Source organism: Myotis lucifugus, unplaced genomic scaffold (assembly GCF_000147115.1).
Source record: "Myotis lucifugus unplaced genomic scaffold, Myoluc2.0 scaffold_7, whole genome shotgun sequence".
In the NCBI taxonomy this organism is placed as follows: domain Eukaryota; kingdom Metazoa; phylum Chordata; class Mammalia; order Chiroptera; family Vespertilionidae; genus Myotis; species Myotis lucifugus.
The window spans coordinates 6,888,505-6,895,588 of NW_005871055.1; positions in this window are offsets into that span (position 1 = coordinate 6,888,505).

Here is a 7,084-nt window from a genome sequence, read left to right on the forward strand (position 1 = left end):
GAGGCAGCAGAGTTGTTATGATCATCGTTGCGAAAGAACATGATATTGAACTGTATAAAGTACTAAGTCACCTGTAATTTGATTGCTAACATTTATTGCATACAACCATGGAGTTCTGACCTGGATGCTTTACTGTGTGATAGACTTTAATCTTCACTATGGAGGGGACACTATCATTCCTTTTTTAGAGATAAAGACACTGAGGCTCAGAAAGTTTAAGTGAGTGGGTCTGTCTGGCACTGGCTCTATAGCCTATTCCCTTAGTGATGGTCATACAGTGATTGTCACTAAGTAAAGAAATTTGGGGAAGGCAGCAAGATGGCGGCATAGGTAAACACTGGAGACTGCTGCCGCAAACAACCACTTCAAAAATACAACTAAAAGACGGAACGGACATCACCCAGAACCACAAGAAGGCTGGCTGAGGAGAGACTCTTCAACTAGAAGGAAAGACAGCAGCGTGCCGAGGCTCAGAAGAGGCGCAGTGTGGAAAATTTAAAGGTGCGGAGGTGCGCGCGCTGGGCGGGCTGGTGGCTGAGGACGCCATTGTCGTTTTCGGTCGGGAGTGAGTCTCAGACTCTGGGCTCCAGATCCGGGCGAGTCTCTAGGGACTCAGACTCAGACGGGAGAAGCAGGATTGTCCGGCATCAGTTGGAACATGAGGGCAGCTTTCTCTCCGAGGTTTGCAGCGGTTGCCGGGGTTCTGAGAAGCAGAGCCTCTGGGAACGGGACTGAGAGCAGCCATAACTGCTCCCTCCGCCCGCCCTGTTGAGCCCGCCCCGCCCAAGCCCTGCACAGAGCCATTTGCCAGATCGCCTCAGGCAAAGGCTAGATTAGCACCTCCCCAGAGGACAGAAGTTTTCCCACAGCTGATTCTCACAGCCAGTCGACCTGGTGGTCAAATCCCTCTAGTATTAACTACAACAATCAAGGCTGAACTAGAACAAGACTGCGCACAAAGACCACAAGGGGGTGCACCAAGAAAGCATAAAAAATGCGGAGACAAAAAAACATGACAGAAATGGAGGATATAGAGCTAAAAAACGCAATTTTGAGGGCTTGCAATAATGTGCTACAAGCTGCCAATAAACTTGATGAGAGCCTCACGAAAACTAATGAGACCCTCGATGCTATGATAAAGAAACAACTAGAAATCAAGCATACACTGACTGAAATAAAGAATATTATACCCAATAGCAGACCAGAGGAGCGCAAGAATCAAGCCAAAGATTTGAAATGCGAAGAAACTAAAAACACCCAACCGGAAAAGCAAAATGAAAAAAGAATCCGAAAATACGAAGATAGTGTAAGGAGCCTCTGGGACAGCTTCAAGCCCACTAATATCAGAATTATTGGGGTGCCAGAAGATGAGAGACAGCAAGATATTGAAAACCTATTTGAAGAAATAATGGCAGAAAACTTCCCCCACCTGGTGAAAGAAATGGACTTACAGGTCCAAGAAGCACAGAGAACCCCAAACAAAAGGAATCCAAAGAGGACCACACCAAGACACATCATCATTAAAATGCCAAGAGCAAAAGACAAAGAGAGAATCTTAAAAGCAGCAAGAGAAAGAGACTCAATTACCTACAAGGGAATACCCATACGACTGTCAGCTGATTTCTCAACAGAAACTTTGCAGGCCAGAAGGGAATGGCAAGAAATATTCAAAGTGCTGAATACCAAGAACCTACAACCTAGAGTACTTTATCCAGCAAAGCTATCATTCAGAATTGAAGGTCAGATAAAGAGCTTCACAGATAAGGAAAAGCTAAAGGAGTTCATCACCACTAAACCAGTATTATACGAAATGCTGAAAGGTATCCTTTAAGAAGAGGAAGAAGAGAAAGGTAAAGATACAAATTGTGAACAACAAACATGCATCTATCAACAAGTGAATCTAAGAATCAAGTGAATAAATAATCTGATGTACAGAATGAACTGGTGATTATAATGAATCAGGGACATAGAAAGGGAATGGACTGACTATTCTTTGGGGGGAAAGGGGAAGGGGAGATGCGGGAAGAGACTGGACAAAAATCGTGCACCTATGGATGAGGACAGTGGGTGGGGAGTGAGGGCGGAGGGTGGGGCGGGAACTGGGAGGAGGGGAGTTATGGGGGGGGAATAAAAGAGGAACAAATGTAATCTGAACAATAAAGATTTAATAAAAAAAAAAAAAGAAATTTGGGGAGATTTTCCCCTAGCTTTTTTACATTTACACATTTTTTAAAAGAAAAAAAACTAACATACTAACTACATGAATTAATTTATGGGCATGATGACATGGGATAAATATAGGTAATATGTCATTAAGCTCAGAGTTCTCTAGGTCTCTGCTTCTTTATCTTTAAAATGAGGACGTTGGCCTTAGCCAGTTTGGCTCAGTGGGTAGAGCGTTGGCTCACGGACTGAAGGGTCACAGGTTGGATTCCGTTTAAAGGCATGTACCTTGGTTGCAGGCTCGATCCCCAGGTCTGGTCGGGGCATGTGTAGGAGGCAACCAACTAATGTGTCTCTCTCACATCAGTGTTTCTCTCTCTCTGTCTCTCCCCCTCCACTCTCTAAAAATCAATGGAAAAATATTTTCGGGTGAGGATTAACAAAAAATAAAATAATGAAAATAAAATGAGGGGGTTGAACCAAGAAATATTCAAAGCATTGTTCAGTTTTAATATTATTATTTGTTTCTGGTTGTGCTTCAGAGATGGCACTTTTCAACAATAAGTAGGCTCTAATTCACTGAATTTGCTCAAAGAGCTCTGTTAAGTACCAAAGGAAAAACCATAGAACTGAGTGCCAAATGAATCCAATTTGTGAATCATTTTTGAACATCAGAGAAAAATAAAGACTACTTTTGTTAAGGATGACTATTGAATAAGTATTAATTGATGTAAATTTATTACATAATTATTAAATTAGAATTGTGACTGAAAAATAAACATATTTTTCTGATCTAATTCCAGAGGAAAAGACAAGTTGCACTGGAAATCAGGGCAAGTTTTTTTCTGACCCGGGTTTAGTTTGGACATGTCTGAAATGTGGGGGTGAGAAACCCTTTGAAACAACATGGAGAGTGGGCGTTTCCAGCTGACAGGAGCATTTGATCTTTTCTTGGAAAATAAGTACCTGCGCTACAAAGGGAGATTGCTCATCCCCACAGAAGGACCAGTTACTCAACAGGAGGCATGTGATACCAACCATGAAGAATGAACAGAACCATCTGTAATGCTATAAATATTAAGATGTCTGGGAAACAGCCCTGACCGTTTGGCTCAGTGGATGGAGCGTCGACCTGCGGACTGAAGGCTCCCAGGTTCGGTTCCGGTCAAGGGCATGTGCCTTGGTTGCGGGTGCATCCCCAGTGGGAGGTGTGCAGGAGTCAGCTGATCGATGTTTCTCTCTCATCAATGTTTCTAGCTCTCTATCCCTCTCCCTTCCTCTCTGTAAAAAATCAATAAAAAATTTTTAAAAAAAGATGTCTGGGAAACATTCAGAATTTTTATTTCAGGTCACTGAGAACTACACTTATTTATTTCTATTTCTGACAGTAGAGTAGTGTTTATTTGGAATCTTTAATGCCCAGAGAAATATGATAATTTAGCACATAATAGGTGTTCAATAAATATTAGCTTGATGAAGGAAGCACATTAATATTCAAGCTTTAATTAGAAGTACAGTTCTTTTTAAGGTAAAGCTCAGAAACAGTACCCCTTGTTTGATTAATATCTAGAGTTATAATTTTTATTGAACCTAGAATCTTCATATAAACCATAAATTTTTAAAACTTCCCATATCACATGGATCAAAGATTCATGTACAAAAAAATGAAATCATTTTTATAATAGAAAAAGGCATTGAAATTTTTTATCATCTTAAAGTGAAGTAGACCCTTCTACTGTGTCTAAAAATCCAAAAGTCATTAAGGAAAAGTGATAACATTATATAAAGTTAATAATGTAATAATTTAAAACTTTAATGGGGCAAAAAAATCTGCACATAATAAAAAATAAAAGATTAACAACAAACAGATTTAAAAAGTTTGCAATTCATACCAATATAAGAAAAGTAGTTTACCAATGTGTAAAGAGGTCTTAGCAATCAATAAGGACCAATGACCCAATAGAAGAAAGAACAAAGAAAATGAACTGAGAGTTCACAGAAAAAGAAACACATATTGCTCTACGAAAAGATGCTCAACTTAACTCATAATTTAAGAAATGCAAGATGCAACTATTCTAAATTGTTTTGCCTATCCATCAGATTGTCAAAAATTTACAAATTTGATGACACACTGTTTTCTTCCTTGGGAAGGAAAGCCTTTGCATTACAGGTAGAAGAGTAAATTGGTACAGCCTCAATAGAGGGCAATTTGGCAAATCTTTCAGAACTACAAATGCACATAGCACCAAGTAGATTTATCGTGGAACTAAAAGTATAAGCTTCAGGGCTCCTTACTTGCACAGGCCCCTTTTGAGCCATGAGAAGAATCCCAACAATTTTTTAAAATGTTGTTTTTGAAAACTTTGCAAAATAAAACATTTTTTAAAATATTTTTATTGGTTTCAGAGAGGAAGGGAGGAGGGAGGGAGAGAGAGAAACATCAATGATGAAATAGAATCATTGATTGGCTGCCTCCTGCATGCCTCCTTCTGGGGATCGAGCCCACAACCCAGACATGTGCCCTTGACCGGGATCGAATCTGGGACCCTTCAGTCCGCAGGCAGGCCGATGCTCTATTCACTGAGCCAAACCGGCAAGGGCCAAAATAAAACATTTTAATCATGATTGGTTAAGACCACTGTTCTCTTTTCACTCAGACTTCCACCCTTGTGAAGTATGGCATTGGAATGACATCAGGAACCTTTGGGATTGGGCTAAAGGGAAATTGAAGTTACACTTAGTTTGGATTTAATGGGGTCTATTTATGTGGTGTGCAGTCACTGACATTACAGCCAGGTTTTTGCTAGGTGTCCTGGTGTAGGAATGGTTTCCAGGAATAATACTACCATCTACTTTGCCAACCACCTGCCATTCTGACCAGGAGTTGCAGGGCCAGAAGCCATATTGAAATATGAACATGTCTTATGTTGCCTGATTCTATAATGTAGGTAGTGGAAAAGAAATAAGGCTTGAAATACAGTGGGGCCTTGACTTACGAGTTTAATTCGTTCCATGACGGAGCTCGTAACTCAAATTACTCGTATGTCAAATCAACAGTGAACGAGTGAGACACATGATGCTGGGCTGATGTTGTGGCATTCACTGTGACGTTCACTGCGCCAACTAGCGGTGGGGTATCTGAAGCTGGCTCATAACCCAAATTTTAGCTCCCAACTCAAAGCAAAAAATCGGCCGAGAGACGGCTCGTATCTCTAAAAACTCGTTAATCGGGACACTTGTAAGTCAAGGCCCCACTGTATATGGAACCAGAAGCCAACCTGTGGAAAGTTATTTTAATCACCAGATATGTAAAATTATAAGCAGAATGTTTAGTTTATTAAAAACTACTAAAGACTAGAGGCCTGATGCACAAAAATTCGTGAAAGAGTAGGCTTTCCTTCCTCCGGCTGCCGGCACCAGCTTTTCTCCGGCACTGGCTTCCCACCTCCGGCCACCGGCAGGCACCTGGGACCCTGGCTGGCTTCCCTCGGGCCACCCGCAGGCACCTGGGACCCTGGCTGGCTTCCTTCTGGCCCCTGCTTTGTCAAGAAGGACACCAGGAATGAAGTCCAGTCTAATTAGCATATTACCCTTTTATTATTATAGATATCTGGCCAAAATGAGTATTCTCACATGTCAGGATACACTTGATAATGTAGCAATTATAAATGCACCATCTATATTAATAATAGCCTGGGTGGCGTCACACCCTCATGTTGTCACAAGATGGCCATCACAAGATGGTCATCACAAGATGGCCACGCGCACAGTGGAGGCGGGGCGTGGCGGCCGCTCTGCGCAGTGAGGCCTGGGGGTACCACGGCTCTGTGCAGTGTGGAGGAGGCCAGTCCAAGCATCTCCGCTGCCTCACGCAGAGGAGGTGGGTCCCAGTGGAGGCGGCAGTATGCAGCAGGGGAGGGCAGTTGTGGGCGATCAGGCTGGCAGGGGAGGGCAGTTGGGGGCGGTCAGGCTGGCAGGGGATCAGTCAGGCTTCAATCAGGCCAGCAGGGGAGCAGTTAGGGGGCGATCAGACTGGCAGGCAGAAGCGGTTAGGGACAATCAGGCAGGCAGGCAAGCGGTTAGGAGCCAGCAGTCCCAGATTGTGAGAGGGATGTCCGACTGCCGGTTTAAGTCCAATCCCACATTGGGCCTAAACTAGCAGTCAGACATCCCCCAAGGGGTCCCAGATTGGAGAGGGTGCAGGCCAGGCTGAGGGACACACCCCCCTCATGCACGAATTTCATGCACTGGGCCTCTAGTATATTTATAATCTTTTTAAAAATGGAAATCATGTGAAATAGAATTTATCAAAATATTGTAGGGCACAAATCCATAGTTGAACTATAAATAGCAGGTATGTTTATATGAAGTTGAATACTTTATGCATCCTACCTTTTAGATGGGCAGGTAAACTGGCATTGAACAGACTAACCACTGAGCATGCTGGGCTCTCATCCAGAGATGGTGTCTGCCAGGGACATTCCACAATGGCCCATCAGCTGGAACTGACTAGTCAATGCCTCTGCCTTTGGGGGTCAAAAATTACTAGCAAATTACCATAAATTTAACACACAGGGGCCATGTTCTGCTCCCACTAAACTCACAAAAGACTGAGATAGCGATGGACACATGAACCTGATAAGAACAAATATAATCTGTCCAAGTGACCAACGATGTAGCCTGAAGTAGAAATTCCATCTAAGTAGTCATGGTGCCTGTGAGCTGACCCAATCAGATGGCTTGTGTGAGGAAAATGAACTGAAAATATGAAAGGAAGTTAGGAGTTGGTAATGGGAGCAGAAGGCAAAACAGACCCCATGTTAATGGCAGATCTCTAAGGCAAAACTTCCTGTATTGCGACTGATGATGGGTGACAAGGTGACAAGCTGGTCCCTAGAGCTCTCTGCATCCTAATGACCTT